Genomic DNA, 23,763 nt, shown 5'->3' on the forward strand with positions numbered 1-23,763 from the left:
TCTAATAGCGTGGATTGGTTGGACTTTAAGGCTATGACCATCAAAATTTTGATCTGGTGTCCAGAAAGACATGGAGGATCTCTGGTGAGTGAATCCAGAATCAGGCAGCTCGGCATAGAGAACTGCTCAGCTATGACAGATTCTCAAAAGGTTTTTGTGAAGCTGAGACGATGGCGGTGCATTGCAATGGAAATTGAGCTTCTAAAATATATTAAATTATCTTTTAGAATTGAACACATTTCAGGCATTTTCCAAAAGAAGAGGGGAAAAAAAAAAAAAAAAAACTCTTCTCATCAACGGCTAAAAGTCCATTTAATGCAATGATTGGAGTGGATTAAGAATCTCCTGGGATTTTAGAAATTCGCGATTGATTTAGCACAGCGTGGTTTTCTTTAAAGCGCAGCAATCAGTAACCTGTATTACATCATCACATTTCTCTCCCTCAATTACTTTTGTTTAAGCCAAATATAGAATTCTTTTTTATTAGTATTAGTATTATTTTAAATGAAAAAGGAAACAGCAGCGATCATTAGGGTAACAGCTGTTCCTTTTTTATTGTGTGATAAATAGTTGCATTCCTGATAAATCAGTGCAAATGGACCTGTTCCTGCTCACCTATTAAACATATTGACCTTAAATCATATTTTTTTTTTTCTGTAATATAAACGTATTTCATACAAGGAGCTAACGGTATTTGTCCTACATTTTGCTCATGTTAGATATATATAGCATTACTATAGCAAAATCAGTGTATGATTAAATACAGAGCAAAAGGAAAAAAAAGCTACACTGAGCAAATGTTATATATACTTGCGCCAGAAACGAGCGTTGGAATATCTGTGAAAAATCTCAGGAAGGACATTACAATGCTGCCCTCCGTAAATCGTATTGCGAGGAACGTCAAACAGAGCACAGACTGCTCTATAAACACACCCACGTTACAGTTATGGTGTCATTAGAGATTTATTTTTGTTTTGTTATTTTAATCACGTGATCAGGATGTGGGTTGCCATGGCCAACGTTTACGCAATCAACGCAAGCTGCATCACTTGGTACCCAATCAGCATCAAGAATTCTCTTAGGGTCATCTCAAAGAGAATCAACCAATAATTATTTCCCCAAACTCACTATTCGTGAATTTCGCAAGAATGTGGCCATTTAACGAAAGCCAGTCGGCTTTAACTGACCTGAAACAACCTTTTTCAACTGTCTTACTTTATTAAAAGATGGTTGAAAGGCCCGAAGAGAATATTCTGTCTCGGTCTTTAACCCCTGGTAGGGGACACTTGGAATGATCTCATCCATGTTCCATTAGAATCCTTCCCTGTATGAGCTCAAAGCAAAACTACTTAAATTCTGATTAGTTTGATCTTTCAATAATTATGTATGTCAGATTGTCGTATAGGTTGGGATAAAGTATTGCAATGATCGTAACTGGTAATATAGTGCAGAAATTATTTTTACAGAAGGTCTTAATAACAGCTCAATTAAAAGCTGAAATGGTATTGATTGCATTGAAAGATATATTAAAGAGAAAGTATTAAGATGGGCAAAGAAGACACAACTTGGTAAAGTTTAGAAAAGTTTAGGCAAATTCTGTCTGAGCAATAAATAGTCAAAATAATCTGCAAAATGGCCGGGCATGCGGGGAAGCAGGTGGCATTAAGAGATTTAATGGCTGTCCCAGGGCGTTAAATGAAATAGCGAGTCTAAATACATTTGATAAAGACTTTCAAATAATTAATGCAGATTACCAGCCACCAGAGTAAATAGGTATCTCGGAAATTACAGGACGTCTCATTGAGGTCTGGCTGGATAATTGCAATTTAGGACCCCTGTCCCAATATCTTAATTTTTTGTGAGGGATTCCTAAGAGAAGAACAAAAAAGGTAAGCACATCACCCTTGAACATATTGATATAACCCCATGTTGGACCCACCAAGAGTATTAAATATGTGTACCCCATGTGGAACTGGAACTCTGATGAGGAGGTTAGTATCAAGAGGACAACGGCAAAATGAATTGTATATATCTTCATAATAAATCATGCATGCATCACTTTTGGAGCTGTTATCCGTCAGGTTAGCCTGCCGTGACAAATTTAGTTTAAAGATCTCCGTGTAGGCCTGAATAAAAGCTCTGATATTGCCTGATTTTTTTTTCCATTCGCTCCAGTCACTTCTCTGATTACAAAGAAATGTTTGCATTTTGACGACAAAAATAGAATTTTTTTTTTATCTCTCTTGTCTTCCTATAAGTGGAAGTCAAAAACAACAATTTGACACAAGTCTCAGTTCTTTTTGGAATTTTGAAAAAGATAACTAGAAAAATTAATAGACCCGTCCTGTCTTTCTCTATGCCAACGGTGGGTAACAAATACTTAATGAGATTATAAAGCCAGGCAAATCACTACTTTCTATGTAGCAATTTATGTGTCTAACAAGACAATTATTTTATTAAATTTGAGCCAGGTTTGATTAATTGTTAAAGCGTGGGTCTGAGGGTCCCTATGACCCTTGTTGGAGTACAAACCTCGTCGCCAATGGCCAGCTCCAAACTGTAGTGTCGTAACGGCAACTTGACCTGCCAGAATTGCTACAAAGCAATACAGTATCATTATCTTCAAATATAATGATTCAAGTACCATTAGAAATCCTAACGAGAAAGGAAAAAGAACAGTCTATTTTGTGAAGTGGCCACTCTTTCGGCCACTTGTGAAGATTTAGCTGCCTATGGTGGGACTGGACTGTTCGTTCTGCTAATGACAATTACTTGAAACATCTACGTGTCATTTAATATCATTATTTGAGGAGAAAGAAAAACTCTGAAAATTTGGCAGAAAAATGCCTAGATTCAGACTGAAAAGCAATATTACTATTTTAGCAAATGTTTGGAACGGTTCCTTCAGACCGCGCGGTTTTAACCCCCTCAGGTAAAGAGGGCAGACACCGGCCAATCCTGATATGTCTTGAGCTTAAGAAAACATGTTAAGTGGGATCTAATTATTTGGAACATGATACAGTAAAGTATTGTTTAGCTTGGCAGAAGGATACTTTTATTATGCTGTATGAAAAGGCAGCATCGCGGCCAGCGTTTAACGAATGTTGCTTGTGATAACACAGTCAGTCCAACTCCTCGGCCATAAGCCGTTTTAATTTTGGGTCCGTTTTTATTTTGTCTGGCTGATATAATCCACAATTCATCCAGTTCATCGAATTAAATTTCACCATCGGTTTCATGTCGCCCTCTAAATGAACTGGATTTCATTACTTCTGATTTATGACCAATAATTACAATGTATTTTGGATATTTTCTCTTGTTGCCACATTTACAACAAGATCCTGTGAAGAGATCTTTGGCTGCCCCGGCCGTCTTGTTTCACGCATCTGTTACTTTGTGGATATAAATTGGACACAGTATTGGATTTTATAGTTTCCCTTTTACATATATAGTGAGTTCTTTGTGCCCATTCGCTTCCAAATAATTTTTGAGTTATCCTGCTTTTTCACTATCCGTTAGAATTATGGGTTATTGTGGCCTCCCTGTGGCTTCTCGTGGGATTAGAAGTGATACTAACAGATATAAAATATAGAAGATATAATTGAACCAGCGCTTTTATAAGATAATTAAAAAAAAATTGAAAAAAAGACAATATCTGAATTATCAATTAATGTAGCTGCTAAACATTTGAATAATTCCTCTCAATCCACATACAAAGTAACAACAAATCAAGAATGTAGCGCTTATATAACGAAAAATTATTCACCTTTTGGAGCAAAATTCCACTATCAAATCACCAGATAATAACCTATAAAAAATAATCATACATAGTGTAGATCATATTACATACTTCAATTTATATTTAGTATAATTAGCACACTCACAAACAGAGAGCTATGAACACAGCTCTGGTGTGGATACTTTTTGGGTCCGTACAGGCGACGCACCCCTATTTTGATGTAAACTGGAGGTCTGTAAAACAGTAAAGGTACACCCAATTGCGCAGTATTGCTTTAAATATTGCTGAACATATAATACACTTATCCCAAGTGGGTACTCACAAGTCAGGAGTCAGGATATACTGACTCACTTTGGCAGCGTTGTGCAGATTAGGGACTGCACTCCCTGATGAATATAACGATGCTAGGAACGAGGATTGGTAAAAACAAATCGATTTAATAATACAATATAATATATAAAATAAAATAGCTTCAATGAGCTTTAAAAAGCCGGGACGCGTTTCGCCACAGCAAACGTGGCTTCTTCAAACCGGGTATAATCGATGAGTGTCCTAAAGTTCCCTATACAAGTTTAAATAGCTAAAAACGGCGGGCAAACAATTCGTGCACAATAATCGTCACACGTCAGTACCACCCACAGGTACGACGTGTGCGGTCCATGTCTCTTTTTCGTATCAGGTATAACAAAGGAGCCGAAATAGTTAAGTCCATTTTCATCTTCACGGCTATATAATAAAATATAGTAGTAGTGTCAGTCTCCTGTTATATAGACTGGTATGGGGAATGTATAGATCAGTGGTGCCCAATAGGTAGATCCCCAGATGTTCGAAAACTACAGCTTCTATGATGCATTGTCATTCTAGAGACATTCTGAAAGCATACACAGCATCATGGAAGTTGTAGTTCTAGAGCATATGGAGATTTAACTTTTGGTCACCACTGGTTTAGGGTTTCACTGCTCCAAGGAATCCCTGACGCCTTAATGTGCAAAAGTAGATTGGGTTAAAATTGGGTGCACAGGGAACGGATAGGTCTTCAAGGCTCTGTATAAGGAAGTCACTCCTGATTAAACTTGTGCAAGGCATGAAAATTCGGGTTCTCTGTATTGTTTTATCTGAAAATAAAATCAAAATTCAATCATGGTTTGATTGAGTGCGTCTGAATTTCATTTGTTTATTTTCAGTTCACTGAAAAGCAATATTACTATTTTAGCAAATGTTTGTAACGGTTCCTTCAGACCGCGCAGTTTTAACCCCCTCAGGTAAAGAGGGCAGACACCGGCCAATCCTGATATGTCTTGAGCTTAAGAAAACACAAAATGGGGACCGATTACATTTTTAAACTCTCACTCATTGCTTGCGACTGAGGGGGGCCGATTCCTTTCCACTATCCCTCAGCCATTAAACTTAAGCAGAGATTTACACTACGGATTCAAACATCCAGCCACGATTGCTAAAAGGTAGGTCTCCAGCGGACTGGATGTTCTTAAAAAATTAGTTTTCTCATTGAAATCCCCTACATTAGGTAACCTGCCTTGAATAGTTAGTTGTATTGAGTCTCCTAATGTTCATGTAAACCATCCTACAACCTGTGCCCGCTAATCGCAACCTCGCTATAACCCATATCTGCTCTAATTGTAATCCCTGCCACGACCTCACTATTACCCATATCAGACCTTAATGTAATCCCGGTCACCACCTGTCAGGATCGGGACAGTGATCCAACACGCAAAGTACAAACAGGACAGGGTACGTATACCGGACCTTAGAATGGCCGGACTAACGTACGGAGAGTAAAGAGAATGGTCAGAAACAAGCCGAGGTCGAGGGAACGAGAGGACAGGTGAGCGAGGAACAAGCCGGGTCAAGGATACCAGAGGGAAACAGAGTAAGTCAAACTAGCCGGGTCGGAACCAAAGGAATAACTGAAAACGCCAGAGCACTGTGCGACTAGACAGGCTAGAACCACGACAGGGCAATGAGTGAATGTGAGAAACAGGTTTAAATACCCTGGTTACAGTGAGTATACCCGCCTCCGACGAGTCCTGAGTGGCTTCCAGTCACTTGAGTGACAGATCGGTCCGGACTGACGTCATGACGTCGGGCAGCGTGCGTGACGTCATAAAATGAGACGGATCCCTCGCGGCCGGCGTGAGAGTGTCTAGGAGAGCCGCGAGGGATGGAGGAAGCCGACCTGCTGGAGGAGTAAACTACTAAGTCTCTACCTCTTTCGGAGGTAGAGGCTTCAGGTACCCTGACAGTACCCCCCCTCTCAGATACGCCCACCGGGCGGAAGGAACCGGGACGAGACGGAAAGCGTGAGTGAAACGCCCTGCGAAGGCGAGGAGCATGAACATCCTCTTGTGGTACCCAACTTCTCTCCTCAGGACCATATCCCTTCCAGTCGACCAAATATTGTACTCTCCCCCGAGAGATACGAGAATCAATGATGGAGTTAACCTCATACTCCTCCTGACCCTCCACCTGAACAGAGCGAGGAGGGGCGATCGTGGAGGAGAATCTGTTACAAACTAGGGGTTTCAACAATGAAACGTGAAAGGAGTTAGGGATACGTAAGGCAGCTGGGAGAGCTAGACGATACGCCACTGGGTTAATTCGAGTCAAGATCCTGTAAGGGCCAATATATCGAGGAGCGAATTTCATGGAAGGAACTTTAAGCCGAATATTCCTAGTGCTTAGCCATACTCTATCGCCTGGAACGAAAATCGGAGCCGCCCTTCTACGTTTATCGGCGTGTTTCTTAACCAGCATAGAATTGTGTAGAAGAATTTGTCGAGTCTGATCCCACAACTTCCTCAAATTGGCAACATGTACATCAACCGACGGTACACCTTGGGAAGGAGAAACCGAGGGAAGAATAGATGGATGAAAGCCATAGTTCATGAAGAAGGGGCTTGAATGAGTAGAGTCTCAAACGAGATTGTTGTGCGCAAACTCCGCCCAAGGAATCACACCGACCCAATCGTCCTGGTGTTCGGAAACAAAACAACGTAGATATTGCTCAATCTTTTGGTTAGTACGTTCAGCAGCTCCGTTAGACTGGGGATGATAGGCAGAAGAGAAATTTAATTTAATACCTAGTTGAGAACAAAAGGATCTCCAAAAACGGGAAACAAATTGGGACCCTCTGTCAGATACGATTTGGGAAGGTATCCCATGTAAGCGAAAAATCTCCCTCGCGAATATCTCTGCCAACTCTTGGGAGGATGGAAGTTTAGGCAAGGGAATGAAGTGGGCCATCTTGGTGAATCTGTCAACCACGGTGAGGATAACAGTCTGTTTTTTAGAGATAGGTAGATCGACAATAAAGTCCATGGCCAAACAAGACCATGGTTTCTCTGGTACCTCTAAGGGATGCAGGAATCCACTTGGGAGCGTATGAGGTTGTTTGGTCTTAGTACACACTTCACACGCAGCGATTAAATCTTTAGTGTCTTTACGTAAAGCAGGCCACCAGAAGTCTTTAGAAATCAAAGCATACGTCCTGCGGATACCAGGATGTCCCGCCATCTTGCTGTTATGGAAACATTGCAACAGCTCCAGTTGAAGAGTAGGAGGAACGAAATGTCGACCGTCAGGAGTCTGTTTAGGTGCTAGATGTTGCAGCTTAATGATCTCGGCCAGTAACGGGGAATGAATCCTGAGATTCGTATTAGCAACAATCTTGCATTTAGGAACTATAGAAGAAAGAATCGGTTCAGATACAGTGAAAGGTTCATATTGTCGAGACAAAGCATCGGCCTTAGAGTTCTTAGAGCCAGGTCTGTAAGTAAGTACATAATTGAAATGAGTCAGGAATAAGGACCAACGAGCTTGCCTAGAGGACAAACGCTTAGCCTCCCCAATATAGGACAAGTTCTTGTGGTCCGTCAAAATAGTAACCGGATGTAAGGTGCCCTCCAATAGATGTCTCCACTCTTTCAAGGCTTTAATGACTGCTAACAATTCCCTGTCTCCGATGTCATACCTGCTCTCAGGCCCAGAAAGTTTCTTGGAAAAAAAACCACAAGGATGTAACGGTTTATCCACCCCCAACCTTTGTGAGAGAACGGCACCTACTCCTGTCTCAGAGGCATCGACCTCAAGTAGGAACGGCAAGGATGTATCAGGATGGACTAATATTGGAGCAGAAGCAAAAAGTTCTTTGAGATTTTTGAAAGCAACGAGAGCTTCAGTAGACCAAGTCTTAGTATCAGCCCCTTGTTTGGTCATATTGGTAATAGGTGCAATAATAGAAGAGTAACCTTAATGAAGCGCCTATAATAATTGGAGAACCCAATAAACCTCTGGATAGCCTTGAGTCCCTTAGGCAATGGCCAATCTAGAATAGACTGGAGTTTGTCAGGATCCATCTTAAAGCCTTCCCCAGAAATCACGTATCCAAGAAAATCTATCTGGGTCTGGTCAAAGCTGCATTTCTCCAATTTGCAGTATAAGCCGTGTTGTAGAAGTTTGTGTAATACCTTTCTGACTTGTCTATGGTGGGTCTCAATCTCTCTAGAGTGTATGAGAATGTCATCCAGGTATACAATAACACAATCCTGTTGAAATTCCCTAAGAACTTCGTTAATTAGATCCTGGAATACTGCCGGTGCGTTACAAAGGCCAAAAGGCATGACCGTGTACTCATAATGCCCGTAGCGGGTATTAAACGCCGTCTTCCACTCGTGACCTTGTTGAATTCTCACCAAGTTATATGCCCCTCTGAGGTCCAACTTGGTGAAAATCTTAGAACCTTTTAGCCGATCAAAGAGCTCGGTAATCAAGGGGATCGGATAGGCATTCCTAATGGTTATTTTATTCAAACCTCGGTAATCAATACATGGTCTGAGTGAGCCATCCTTCTTTTTAACAAAAAAAAATCCAGCTCCGGCGGGAGAAGAGGATCTCCTAATGAATCCCTTGTCTAAATTCTCCTGAATATATTCCTCTAAAACAGAATTCTCTTTAATGGATAGAGGATATACATTACCCCTGGGGGGCATGGTGCCGGGCAAAAGATTAATTTTACAATCAAAGGTCCTGTGTGGGGGTAGTGTATCAGCGTTCTTCTTATCGAACACTGCTTTCAAGTCTATGTACAGAGGAGGTATCTGTCTCCCTGTAGACTGGGTAGAACTATCTGGTGTGTTACTCATAGCCAATGGAGACACCCTGCGTAAACACCTCTCCTGACAACCCTGGCCCCATGAGATTATCTCCCCTAATTCCCAATCGATAATAGGGTTATGTCTCTTTAACCATGGGTAGCCCAGGACTATGGGAACAGAAGGAGATGAAATGAGCATAAGTGATAAGTTCTCCTCGTGTAAGATACCAATAGTTAAGTTAATGGGTATAGTCTCACGAGAGATAACAGGCTCAAGTAAAGGTCTACCATCTATGGCCTCAACGGCCAAGGGTGTATCCCTTAACTGGGATGGGATAGTGTGTTTAGTAGCAAAGACTTGGTCGATAAAATTCTCAGCAGCTCCGGAATCTAACAAGGCCATGGTCTTTAGCATTCCCTTCTCCCACGTTAAAGAAATTGGTAGCAGAAGCCTGTGATCTTTATAATTATGCGTAGAGGACAAAATAGAAACACCCAAGGCCTGTCCTCTAGAGAAACTTAGGTGCGGGCGTTTCCCGAGCGAGTAGGACAATTCAGACGCAAATGACCTCTGGCTCCACAATACATACATAAACCCTCCCTTCTCCTGTACTGCCTCTCCTCTTCAGAGAGGCGAGTATTGCCTATCTGCATAGGTTCAGGATACAGTGAGGTATTGGAATCAGGACTTTGAAATGTAGGGGCTAATTTAAAGGCAGGTCTGAAGTTCCTCTCTCTAGTATTCTGTCTCTCTCTTAAACGCTCATCAATACGAGAAATGAACGAAATTAAGTCCTCTAAATTCTCAGGAAGCTCCCTAGTAGCAACCTCATCAAGGATAATATACGATAGCCCGTTCAAAAATACATCTATATAAGCCTGCTCATTCCACTTGACTTCTGCCGCCAGAGACCTGAACTCTAGTGCATAATCCACAAGTGTTCGGTTCTCCTGTCTCAGGCGCAACAGTAATCTGGCTGCATTAACCTTCCTACCAGGAGGGTCAAAAGTTCTTCTAAATGCAGCTACAAAGGCATTATAATTATATACCAATGGGTTATCATTCTCCCATAGTGGGTTGGCCCATCTCAGAGCTTTCTCAATGAGTAGGGTGATAATAAATCCAACTTTCGCCCTATCTGTGGGATAGGAGCGAGGTTGTAGTTCGAAGTGGATACTAATCTGGTTCAAAAAACCACGACACTTCTCCGGTGAACCACCATAACGTACAGGTGGGGTAATACGGGAAGAGGCACCTACAGTGGCTACCTCTAGACCAGAACTTACAGGAGAGATGGAAGTAGTACGGATCTCCTCAGGTGGGTTATTGGCACGAGATAATAGCGCCTGTAGTGCTAGTGCCATCTGGTCCATTCTGTGTTCCATGGCGTCAAACCTGGAATCAGAGGGACCAACCTGACTGTTTGTACCTGCAGGATCCATTGGCCCTGTCGTAATGTCAGGATCGGGACAGGGATCCAACACGCAAAGTACAAACAGGACAGGGTACGTATACCGGACCTTAGAATGGCCGGACTAACGTACGGAGAGTAAAGAGAATGGTCAGAAACAAGCCGAGGTCGAGGGAACGAGAGGACAGGTGAGCGAGGAACAAGCCGGGTCAAGGATACCAGAGGGAAACAGAGTAAGTCAAACTAGCCGGGTCGGAACCAAAGGAATAACTGAAAACGCCAGAGCACTGTGCGACTAGACAGGCTAGAACCACGACAGGGCAATGAGTGAATGTGAGAAACAGGTTTAAATACCCTGGTTACAGTGAGTATACCCGCCTCCGACGAGTCCTGAGTGGCTTCCAGTCACTTGAGTGACAGATCGGTCCGGACTGACGTCATGACGTCGGGCAGCGTGCGTGACGTCATAAAATGAGACGGATCCCTCGCGGCCGGCGTGAGAGTGTCTAGGAGAGCCGCGAGGGATGGAGGAAGCCGACCTGCTGGAGGAGTAAACTACTAAGTCTCTACCTCTTTCGGAGGTAGAGGCTTCAGGTACCCTGACACCACCTCGCTATAACCCATATTAGCAGATTACACAGAGAACACAGCTCCCTCACCGCGTCTGGCAGTAAGACAGCCGCCCACTTCATTGAAGCCAGGGACAGGTCCACGCCAGCTCTCCAGGTAGGGAGGCTGCGTGGACATTTGTAATTTTTTAAAAAATATGAATAATTTGTGTGTTTCTGTTAGTGTATGTGTGTGTGCGTCTGTGAGTGTATATGTGTGTGTCTGTTAGAGTATGTGTGTGTCTGTGAGTGTGTATGTGTGCACTAGTGATGTCGCGAACATTGACTTCAATGGGCATGCAAATTTTAAAACCCACAGGGCTCTTTCTGGCCACAATAGTGATGGAAAAGTTGTTTCAAGGGCAGTGGCGTACACGCAACCCATGGGGCCCCGGTGCGAAAACTGATCCGTGGGCCCCCCGCGCGCTTACTCTGCGCGGGCTGGGGCCGCAACACATGGCGGCGGCACCGGGTCGCAGGGCTGCGACCTGTGTGACCGCGGTATGTATGCCAGTGCATGCATAAACACATACACTTAAAGGACCACTACAGACACCCAGATCACATCAGCTCAATGAAGTGGTCTGGGTGCCAGGTCTCTAGTTTTAACCCTGCAGCTGAAAACATAGCTGTTTCAGAGAAACTGCTATGTTTCACTGAGGGTTAATCCAGCCTCTAGTGGCTGTCTCATTGACAGCCGCTAGAGGATTTTCTGCGATTCTCACTGTGAAAATCACAGTGAGAAGACGCTGAACGTTCATAGGAAAGCATTGAGTAATGCTTTCCTATGGGCGGTTTGAATGCGCGCGTGGCTCTTGCCACGCATGCGCATTCGGAGCTGAGAGGCGGATCGGGTCGGAGAGATTCCCAGCGCCAAGGGAGTCCGGCGCTGGAGAAAGGTAAGTGCTTAAGACACACACAAAGACACTCTCATGAACAGACGCACACATTTACTGACCGATACACACTCACTAACAGATGCACACAAACATACTCAGTAACAGACACACACACTCACACACACTCACACACAAACACACACTAACACACACACACACACTAACATACACTAACATACACTAACATACACACACTAACACACACTCACACACACTAACACACACACTAACACACACACTAACACACTCACTAACACACTCACTAACACACTCACTAACACACTCACTAACACACTCACTAACACACACTCACACTCTAACACACACTCACATACTCTCACTAACACACACTCTCACACTCTCACTAACACACACTCTCACTAACACACACTCTCACACTCTCACACTCTCACACTCTCACACTCTCACACTCTCACACTCTCACACTCTCACACTCTCACACTCACACTCTCACACTCTCACACTCTAACACACACTCACACTCTAACACACACTCACACTCTAACACACACTCACAAACACATTTTTTTTAATCCCCCCAGCCTCCTTACCTGTGGGAGAGCTGAGGGGATTCCCTGGGGTCCAGTGGTGTTGCTGGCCCTGCTGTCACCCGGCTGGCCGGTCCTGCGGGCGTGCGAGGGAGCACTGTCTCCTGAGTGCTTCCTCTTCAGCTCCCTCCCTGACGTCATCTTCCGGCTCCGGTATCAGTGCGGTGCGAGAGGAAGCTGAAGAGGAAGCACTCAGGGGAGAGTGCTCCCTCGCGCGCCCGCAGGACCGGCCAGCCGGGTGACAGCAGGGCCAGCCTCGGGGGGCCCTGAGGTGGCCGGCTCCTGGGCCCCCAGGAGAAGAGGCTGGCCCAGTGACATACATACCTGGGTCACAGGGCGGCCGGTGGGCCGGGCCCGGTTGCAGCCGCGACCCCTGCGACCCCGGTATGTACGCCACTGTTCAAGGGGACTAACACCTGGACTGTGGCATGCCGGAGGGGGAGCCATGGCAAAGCTCCCATTGAAAATTGCACAGTTGATGCAGAGTCTGGTTTTAATAGATAAAGGGCATAAATCACCTAACATTCCTAAATCACAATGGATATGGATTGACACCTGACATATGACCTATTGACACCTTGACATATGGATTGACACCTGTCCTCAGAGACCCTGATACACACTGACACAGAGCAGAATAGGGACTGTTCCCCCTACATAGGGTCACTTGGCAGATATGGATTGACACCTATCCTAATGATCCCTGATACACACTGACACAGAAGAATAGGGACTGTTTCCCCTACATAGGGTCACTTGGCAGATATGGATTGACCCCTATCCTAATGATCCCTGATACACACTGACACAGAGCAGAATAGGGACTTTTCCCCCTACATAGGATCACTTGGCAGATATGGATTGACACCTGTCCTCAGAGACCCTGATACACACTGACACAGAGCAGAATAGGGACTGTTCCCCCTACATAGGGTCACTTGGCAGATATGGATTGACACCTGTCCTCAGGGACCCTGATACACACTGACACAGAGCAGAATAGGGACTGTTCCTCCTACATAGGGTCACCATTTTTAGCCCAAGGCAGCTCATCTCATCAGGCCTTTTTTAGTTGAATGTATCGCCCACTGTCAGTCCCTTCGGGATCCATCCCTCATTCATCTTAATAAAGGTGGGGTGGATAGAAGCACTATATAAACAACCCACAGCACAGGTAATCGTAAACGGCGCCCTGTCGGAGTCATTTGAAATCCTGAATGGCACGCGCCAGGGATGCCCCCTATCCCCGATCCTCTTCGTCCTGGCCCTGGAGCCACTACTGGTAGCCATCAGGAGTAACCCAGACATTCAAGGGATACAACTAGGGACAACACACCACAAAATCGCGGCATACGCGGATGACCTATTATTTTATGTAACCAACCCAGAAATCTCCCTCCCTAACATACTAAAAGCATTCCATGACTTCGGGAACATCTCCAACCTCAAAATAAACCTGAGCAAATCCTTCATACTTAACGTGTCCATCCCGGAGCGCAGGGCGGAGCCATTACGCCAACACTACACCTTCCAATGGGCGAACCAAAAAATTAAATACCTGGAAATTTGGCTAACAAAAAGAGAAGGGGATATGTTCAGGGAAAATTTTGCCACCATGCAGACGAAGATGCGCACAGACATGCAGGAATGGGCATACCCACAAATCTCCTGGCTGGGTAGGATACAGGTGGTGAAAATGAATTTTCTCCCACGCCTACTCTACCTGTTCCAAACCATCCCCATAACAATACCCCGCCCCTTCTTCACCTCACTGCGCACGGCCCTGGGACAGTACGTGTGGAACGGTAAACAACCTCGGCTTCGCCATGCACTGCTGACGCAACCGAAAGACAGGGGCGGACTGGCACTGCCGGACTTCACCCTCTACTATAAAGCATGCCACTTCCTGCGGATAGTGGAATGGACTAAGGCAGAGACCCACAAACTGTGGAAACAGGCTGAGGAACATGTGGCGGGCATATCGGTCGCGGCCCTACCGTGGTTGCCCCCGGAGGCCTCGGTGGGCGACGCAAAACACTCCCCCTACACTAGAGCCACTCTACAGATCTGGAACCGCACAAAAGGGAGACACGGCCTTACCACGTACCCGACCCCCCTATTGCCACTCACGCACAACTCGACCTTCCAACCAGGCCTAGACCCCAGAGCATTCAAGGATCTAATACAAGACCCAATACCCAGACTTAAACACCTACACACGACAGACGGCATAAAGACACTAGAGGACCTACGTGGAACAGCGGAACACACCCTTCTGACGCAACTAAAATACAAACAAATCCGCAGCTACATTGCCACACTCCCTCAGGGTCCGATACTAACACGGACGACCACAGCCTTTGAGAATCTCTGCTTAGACCCGAACCCAATCACACACAGGGTTTCCACCTTATATACCCTACTACTGGCACACACACCAACAGATCTGCCTGGATTCTATGGGAAATGGGAGGCGGCACTAGGCCACACGCTGGAGCAGGTGGATTGGGAGAAAATATGTTACCTCACACACCACTGCTCCAGCTATAGCAAGACACAAGAGACGGCTTACAAGCTGTTAACACAATGGTACTATACCCCCGAGACCCTGCACGCCCGAATCCCGTCGCACTCCCCTCAGTGTTGGAGATGCGAGGAGGACAAGGGCACTCTCCTACACATATGGTGGGAATGCAAAAAGATAGCCCCGTACTGGACAGACATACACAAGATACTCCAACGGTTCACAGACGACCCACCGCCATTTAGCCCAGCGGCCATGCTGTTACACCACACCACGACCCCCAGTTCTGCATACAAAAAATCACTCACGATACGCATATTGAACACAGCCAAATCACTGATACCACAGTTCTGGAAACTGCGAGACACCCCCCCCCCCCCTAAAAACTTGGTTCGCACAAATGGAGGAACTAAGAGCCCTCAAAGAACTCCACCATACTGCTAATGACACATTCCAAAAGTACTTAAACACATGGACACATTGGTTTCTCCAGACTTCCAAACCCGACTTCACCAACATACTACAAGATACACTCTCCAGCTAACAATACGAAAACGTTGAGTCTAAACCGCCTCACTAAGAGATAGCTCGGGGGATAACGGGGCCTCGGCTGCTACGGGATCCTCCCCTAACCCACGCACATCCCCACACGACACACCACCACACACACAAACTACACTAGGAACAACCCGAGCGACACATAGGCCTTGACGAGGCCGAGGACATGCCAACGCACCAGATTGGGCTGCTGACCAATCGGTATAACCTACCCTAAGACCCGGACATGAATGACCGAACGGTCACCCGCCTACACGCACCGACATAGGACACCTAACAACATGTCAGATACAGGGCAAGCGGGCAACAGTGCCAGGACTTGCATTCCATAGGCAAGAACCTTAGGTAAAAAAGAACGCACCACCTGGAAATACCATTTACTGTTCGCTCCCAGTGGAACTTGGGAGTCCCCTATACACATATTAGCTCTGATCTACAGTGACCTGCGTGTCACAATACTGAGCATGCCGCACGACTCGATGAACGAAAGGGTGGGACCTGCGAGTCCCTGTTGCCTATATCATAACACGAAAATAACTTGCCTGAAAATGTGTACAACCCAAATAACAAGTATATCTACAAAAACAAAGTATATATTCACGCCTATTGCACTTTAAACCCTGTGCGTGAAACAATGCTGGCGACCTACGAGTCTCATTGTATTTTGCTCCCATTGTCATAACACCGAACATATCCGCACATGATACGCTCTGAATGGTATGCTTGACACACTGCTAGAGGCCTGCGAGTCTCATTGTATCTTGTTTTCATTGACATCTAACCGTATATATGTGCGCATGTTGCGCTTTGAACGTTATACTTTGAACACTGCTAGAGACCTGCGAGTCTCACTGTATTTCGCTTTCATTGACATAAAACTGAATAAAAATCACATTTACAAAAAATAAAGGTGAGGTCTAGACTTTTTTGACCTAGGTGACTTCTCTTCTCAGTGACAATCCCTCCTGCTGCACTGAAGGTCCTTTCTGACAGGACACTTGAAGCGGGGCAGGCCAGAAGTTCTATCGCGTATTGGGATAGCTCAGGCCACAGGTCAAGCCTGCACACCCAGTAGTCAAGGGGTTCATCACTCCTCAGAGTGTCGATATCTGCAGTTAAGGCGAGGTAGTCTGCTACCTGTCGGTCGAGTCGTTCTCTGAGGGTGGATCCCGAAGGGCTGTGGCGATGCGTAGGACTTAAAAAGCTCCGCATGTCCTCCATCAACAACACGTCTTTAAAGCATCCTGTCCTTGCCGGCGTGGTCGTGGGAGGAGGAGTATGACTTTCACCTCTTCCCCTGTTAGATTCCCGTTGTGCTGTGACATCACCCTTATACGCTGTGTAAAGCATACTTTTTAATTTATTTTGCAAATGCTGCATCCTTTCCGACTTGTTGTAATTTGGTAACATTTCCGCCACTTTCTGCTTATACCGGGGGTCTAGTAGCGTGGACACCCAGTACAGGTCGTTCTCCTTCAGCCTCTTTATACGAGGGTCCCTCAACAGGCACGACAGCATGAAAGACCCCATTTGCACAAGGTTGGATGCCGAGCTACTCATGTCCCATTCCTCGTCCTTAGTGATCTCACTGAAGGTATGTTCTTCCCCCCAGCCACGTACAACACCACGGGTACCCGATAGGTGACAACGAGCACCCTGGGATGCCTGTTGTGGTTGGTCTTCCTCCTCAAAGCCACATTCCTCCTCTGAATCCTCTTCCTCACAATCCTCTTCCAGCGCTGCCGCAGGTCCAGCAAGCGATGCTGATAAGGCTGTTTCTGGTGGTGATGGTGACCACAACTCTTCCTCTTCCTCTTCATGCTCATCTACGGCCTGATCCAGCACTCTTCGCAGGGCACGCTCCAGGAAGAAAACAAATGGTATGATGTCGCTGATGGTGCCTTCGGTGCGACTGACTAGGTTTGTCACCTCCTCAAAAGGACGCATGAGCCTACAGGCATTGCGCATGAGCGTCCAGTAACATGGCAAACAAATTCCCAGCTCCCCAGAGGCTCTCCTAGCACCCCGATCATACAAATATTCATTAACGGCTTTTTCTTGTTGGAGTAGGCGGTCGAACATTAGGAGTGTTGAATTCCAACGTGTCGGGCTGTCGCAAATCAAGCGCCTCACTGGCATGTTGTTTCGCCGCCGGATATCTGCAAAGTGCGCCATGGCCGTGTAGGAACGCCTGAAATGGCCACACACCTTCCTGGCCTGCTTCAGGACGTCCTGTAAGCCTGTGTACTTTTGCACAAAGCATTGTACGATCAGATTACACACATGTGCCATGCACGGCACATGTGTCAACTTGCCCAACTTCAATGCCGCCAACAAATTTGTTCCGTTGTCACAAACCACTTTGCCGATATCCAGTTGCTGCGGAGTCAGCCACTTTTCCACCTGTGCGTTCAGGGCGGACAGGAGTTCTTGTCCGGTGTGACTCTCTGCTTTCAAGCAAGTCAAACCCAAGACGGCGTGACACTGCGGTATCCGGGATGTGGAATAGTACCTGGGGAGCTGGGGGGGTGCCGTTGATGTGGAGCAAGACGCAGCAGCGGACTCAGCCGTGGAGGTTATGGAAGAGGATGGAGTAGGAGGAGTAGAGGAGTTGGCAGCAGGCCTGCCTGCAAGTCATGGCGGTGTCACCAACTCGTCTGCAGAGCCACGCATTCCATGCTTGGCAGCCGTCAGCAGGTTTACCCAATGCGCAGTGTAGGTGCTTTGCAGACCAGGTATCAGTGGTCAGATGGACCCTTGCCCCAACACTGTGTGCCAGACATGCCATTACTTCCTTTTGCACAATCGAGTGCAGGTTGGGGATTGCCTTTTGTGCAAAGACATTTTGGCTGGGTACCTTCCACTGCGGTATCCCAATAGCCACAAATTTTTTGAACGCCTCAGACTCCACCAGCTTGTATGGTAAAAGCTGGCGGGCTAATAGTTCAGACAAGCCAGCTGTCAGACGCTGGGCAAGGGGGTTACTTTCTGACATTGGCTTCTTACGCTCAAACATGTCCTTGACAGACACCTGACTGTGGGCAGATGAGCGGGAACGGCTCAAGGCGAGAGACGGAGTGGCGGATGGTTGAGAGGGGGCAAGGAGGACAGCAGTGGTTGACGTGGCTGAAGATGCTGGACCAGGAGGAGGATGGCGGCTTAGAGTAGGCGTGCTGCTTGTACTCATGTGTTGATCCCATAGGCGTTTGTGATGTGCGATCATGTGCCTACGCAAAGCAGTTGTACCTAAGTGGGTGTTGGACTTCCCACGACTCAGTTTCTTTTGGCACAGGTTTCAAATGGCATCGCTGTTGTCAGAGGCAGACACACAAAAAAAATGCCACACTGCTGAGCTCTGCAATGACGGCATTCTGGTGGTGGACACAGCATGCGTTGATTGGCGTGCTGTCGGGCTGACCCCGGGTGTCGATGCATGCTGTCTGACTGTGCCACTAGCTCCTTGCGACTACCTCCCCCTGCTTCCAACTCGTCTCCTCCTCCTCCTCTCTGTCTCCCCATCTGAACTTTCGCCCTGTTCTTCTTCTTGCCGAGCGGGCACCCACGTGACATCCATGGACGCATCAACATCATCAACCGCTTCACTTGTATCTGACAACTCAGCAAAGGAAGCAGCAGCAGCAAAGGATGACATCATCATCATCACACCGTACGTCCATGTGTGTAATGCTGCCTGCCTGAGACATATCCCTGTTATCTACATCCTCTGGCAATAATGGTTGCGCATCCCTCATTTCTTCAAACGGATGTGTAAATAAATCCTCTGACATACCAAGTGAAGCGGCTGTGGTGCTAGTGTTGGTGGTGGCGGCAGGCGGGTGAGTGGTATCTTGAGAGGTCCCCGAAGCTAAGCTGGAGGAGAATGGTGCGTCAAGGTTCCGAGCGGAAGCTGTAGAAGATTGGGTGTCCTGTGTTAGCCAGTCAACTATGTCCTCAGAACTTTTCAAGTTCAGGGTACATGGCCTCTGAAAACTGGGAATTATTCTAGGACAAAAGGGAATCACAGCACCACGACCACGATGGCCCCTGCGGGGTGGCCTGCCTCTGCCTGTCATTTTTTTTTGGATTAGTGGTACAATGCGTGCAAGCTACTGTGAGACCAGATATGAGTGGCAATGTGCACTGACAGCGGTTGGCAGAGTACACGCTGTAGGCCTGACACCTGCTTTAAGACAACTAACTGCTATTCAATCTATAACAGTGGGAAAAGTTTTTTGGTTTTAAATGCACGCTATAGTGACACCAGATATGAGTGGCAATGTGCACTTGCAGAGGTTGGCAGAGTACACGCTGAAGGCCTGACACCCGCTTGAAGGACACTGACTGCTATCAGCTTACAGTGAAAAACTTTTTCTTTTCAAAGGCACGCTATAGTGACACCAGATATGAGTGGCAAAGTGCACTTGCAGAGGTTGGCAGAGTACACGCTGAAGGCCTGACACCCAGACTGTGGCAAACCTAGCCACTTCTGGACTATGCTGTACCAAGGTTGTCCGTAGGCTGTGGGGGGGACTGTATATATTGTGTTATGTGTGTATTATACTGTGGCCGTTCGCATGCTGGCAGCCCTAAGCTACCAGCCTGCAAACACTTCGTTTGACGAATCGCGGCTATCCGGGCCGTTCGCCAAACTAATACGGGCTCCCCAGGTGGACCACACACTTAGAGTCGTGTGGCGCTCATTAACCGATTGCAACAATGTTGCAATCGGTAATTAAAGGCTCTCCTAGGTGGCTGTCGTTCGACTACCGACCATGCGGCGGTCGGCCATCTTGGATCCTTTGTCTCTCCAGCGGTGTTCGGTCGTCGAGTGCCTGGAACTAAAAACGGCTACTCGATGATACGAACACCGCTGGACTTCCAGAGCGTTCGGGAGTTCCGCTCTCATCACATTGTATTCCCCATCGGTGTTCGGTAGTTTTAAAACAAACTCGTGGGTTAAATGTATTTCATGCAGCGTTCGGTCAGTTCAGCTGGGAGCTGAGCGGTATTCTCCCAAAAGATGCGCTCAGCCCCCAGCTATCTACCGAACGTTCGGTCACATTAATCTACCGAATAAAACTCTAAAACTGTATTTTAATGTAGATTGTCAGTTCTGCTGCACGAGGGGATAATCCACTTAATCGTCCATTTTAGTGGGAGTATCCTTCTCGTGCAGCGAAGCCTGTTGGGAGAATTATGCTGCATGATGGGAGAAATCCCCTGAAACAACTGTATGGAAACCCCTTGCATGGGGAACTGTATAAATATGCACGCTGTGAATAAAGCCAGTTAGTTGACTCCCAAACTGTGTTTCGTCCGGTTATTGGGAGGATTGGGGATATTGCCTTACTTTTCAGCGCTGACTGTGGATGTACCTGTTATACCAGCGGAGATCGTGGATTCTAATACTGCACTCCGCTACAATTGGTGGCAAGCGACGGGATCCAACCTTACAGCCGAAAAGCGCAATTCGTGCAATCAGAACTGCCGAATAGGAAGAGGAAATGGCAAGCAGAATACAGCGAAAGAACTGACTACCGAAAGTGAATGGAGACAGATTATTCTAAGCTGAAGAGACAAACGTTAAAAGAACTGCTGGAAGCCAGGGGTAAGATAGCCAGCAGCAAACCCAAGGCTACACTAATTGCCGAGCTGATGGAGGGAGACCGAGCCCGCAGCGCTACACCCCCAGCAGTTATGGAGGAAACGCTCTATGAGAGAGAAATGAGAACCAGGCTAGCATTTTTGTCGCAGCCTGTATCGGATGCCATGATGAACCTGGTGATGGCGAATGTGCAGGAATACGTAATGGCACACAGCCCGCAGCACACGCTGGCTCGAGCAGAGTCCGCAACCGGGTCCCTCTACAACCCGGTAAAACCCCAAATCCCGTATCAGGCCTTCAAAGCATTTTGCGAGGAAAAGGATGAGATTGATGGGTACTTGCAGGACTTTGAGAGACTTTGTGATTTGCATGAGTTAGAGCGGACAGTATGGGTGCCACTGCTGGCAGGTAAGCTAGCAGGTCGGGCAGCCGAAGCATACCGTGCTGTGCCCAGTGAGGACAGCAAAGACTATGAGAAGGTGAAGCGAGCAATATTAGAGAGGTATGCCATTACTCCGGAGGCATACCGGCGCAAGTTCAGAAACTTGCGCAAACCAGAACGAGATTCGCACGCTGAATGGGCGCACAAGCTAGACAAGGCCTCCCAAGGGTGGATACAGGCCAGCCAAGCCACCACCATGGAAGGGTTGCGTCAGCTGATGTTGTTGGAGCAGTTTTTTAATGGACTATCCCCAGAGACACAAGAATGGGTGCGGGACAGGAAACCCCTCACCCTAACTGAAGCAGCTAGATTGGCCGACCAACACTTTGACGCACGGCGACACCATGGACCTATAGCCAAAAGCTACCCCCGACCCACCGGACTACCTAGCGCTATACCACCTCCAGCGCACACAGCCTCCCCGTTTCGTCCTTCCCAAGGGAATTTGCCTCCACCCTCTAGGTATAACGGGCGGGCCAACATCCAATGCCACTCTTGCAAACAATGGGGGCATATGGCCCGGGAATGTACCCAAAACCGAGGCAAGCCCGCCTGGAATCAGGGGCGCCCAAACCCAGTACCTAGGGCCGCTGCCCATTATTATCAAAGGGAACTGACCACACAGGAATTGTGGAGTGTTCATGCAGAGGAACCCCTGGGTATATTACATGAAGTCATGACAGTCCGAGCCACGGATAACCGGCAACATCACCGCCAGCTAGTGACCGTTGAGGGAAAGGAAGTCCAGGGACTTCGGGATTCGGGAGCTACCCTAACCCTGATTACTCCCCATTTGGTTCCTGATACAGCACACACTGGTGGATCTGTGGCCGTATGAGTGGCAGGGGGAGCAGTATATCGATTGCCCACTGCTAAGATTCATTTGGATTGGAGTGCGGGGGAGGGCATGGTAGAGGTAGGCTTGATGCAAAACCTACCAGCGGATGTGGTACTGGGGAATGACCTGGGTCAGATGACATCTGCTTTTGTACCTCAGGCCCCACATCAGGAGGTCCACCCAGTAACCACCCGGCAGCAGGCACGCACCACGGCCCCACCAGCTCACACCGAGGCTCAGGTAAGAAACCATGACAACCCCTTGACATGTATGACCTGGGACACCCCCACACAATTTGAGGCAGAGGTAAAAGCTGACCCCACGCTGCAGGTGTACCGAGATAAAGTGAGCACTGATCAGGCTGGTTTAGAGGGGGAGCGGTACATCTGGGAGAAAGGGTTATTGTACCGTATAGCAGAGCGGGGGGTAGGCGGAGTGGTCACTGTGACCACCAAGCAGCTAGTAGTGCCCCAGAAGTATAGGCAAGAGCTGCTTAGGATAGCTCACGACATTCCCCTGTCAGGTCACCTGGGAATGACACGCACCCGCTACCGATTGACCCACGCCTTTTTATGGCCTGGGATCTCTAAGGATGTAAGGCAATATTGCACCTCCTGTGACGTGTGCCAACGAGTAGGCAAACGAGGTGACCGCCATAAGGCTAAACTATGCCCATTACCCATCATTGAGGAACCCTTTAGCAGAGTAGCTGTGGATATCATAGGGCCTCTACCCAAACCCAGTCCCTCCGGGAAGAGGTACATTTTAACCGTAGTGGACTACGCCACTCGGTATCCCGAGGCCATTGCCCTCTCCAACATCCATGCAGAGACGGTAGCTGAAGCATTAATAAAAATATTTTCCCGGGTCGGGTTTCTCCAAGAGATAATCTCCGATAGGGGCACCCAGTTCACCGCCGAGGTTACCCAACAGCTTTGGAGGGTATGTGGTATTAAACCCATAGTTAACTCAGCATACCATCCCCAGTCCAATGGGTTATGTGAGAGATTTAATGGGACCCTAAAACAGATGCTCCGTACATTTGGCGAGACTCATAAGGACTGGGAGTGTTACTTACCCCATCTACTTTTTGCCTATAGGGAGGTACCCCAAGAGTCGACAGGTTTTTCCCCCTTTGAATTGCTATTTGGGAGGAGGGTGCGGGGGCCATTGAACCTCATTAGAGAACATTGGGAGGGGGAGAGTAGCCCTGATGGTAATCCCATTGTATCTTACGTGCTGGAGTTCAGGGACCGACTGGAGGCATTGACCCAGGCTGTACGCACCAACCTCCAGGCGGCCCAACAACGCCAGCGCCGCTGGTACGATAGGGGAGCCAGAGACCGTAGCTTTCAAGTGGGGCAGAAAGTTTTAATTTTAAAACCTGTCCGCACAGACAAGCTGCAGGCCATCTGGCAAGGCCCATACCAGGTAGTAGATGTCAGGATCGGGACAGGGA

The sequence above is a fragment of the Pelobates fuscus genome, chromosome 12, assembly GCF_036172605.1.
Source record: "Pelobates fuscus isolate aPelFus1 chromosome 12, aPelFus1.pri, whole genome shotgun sequence".
Taxonomy (NCBI): domain Eukaryota; kingdom Metazoa; phylum Chordata; class Amphibia; order Anura; family Pelobatidae; genus Pelobates; species Pelobates fuscus.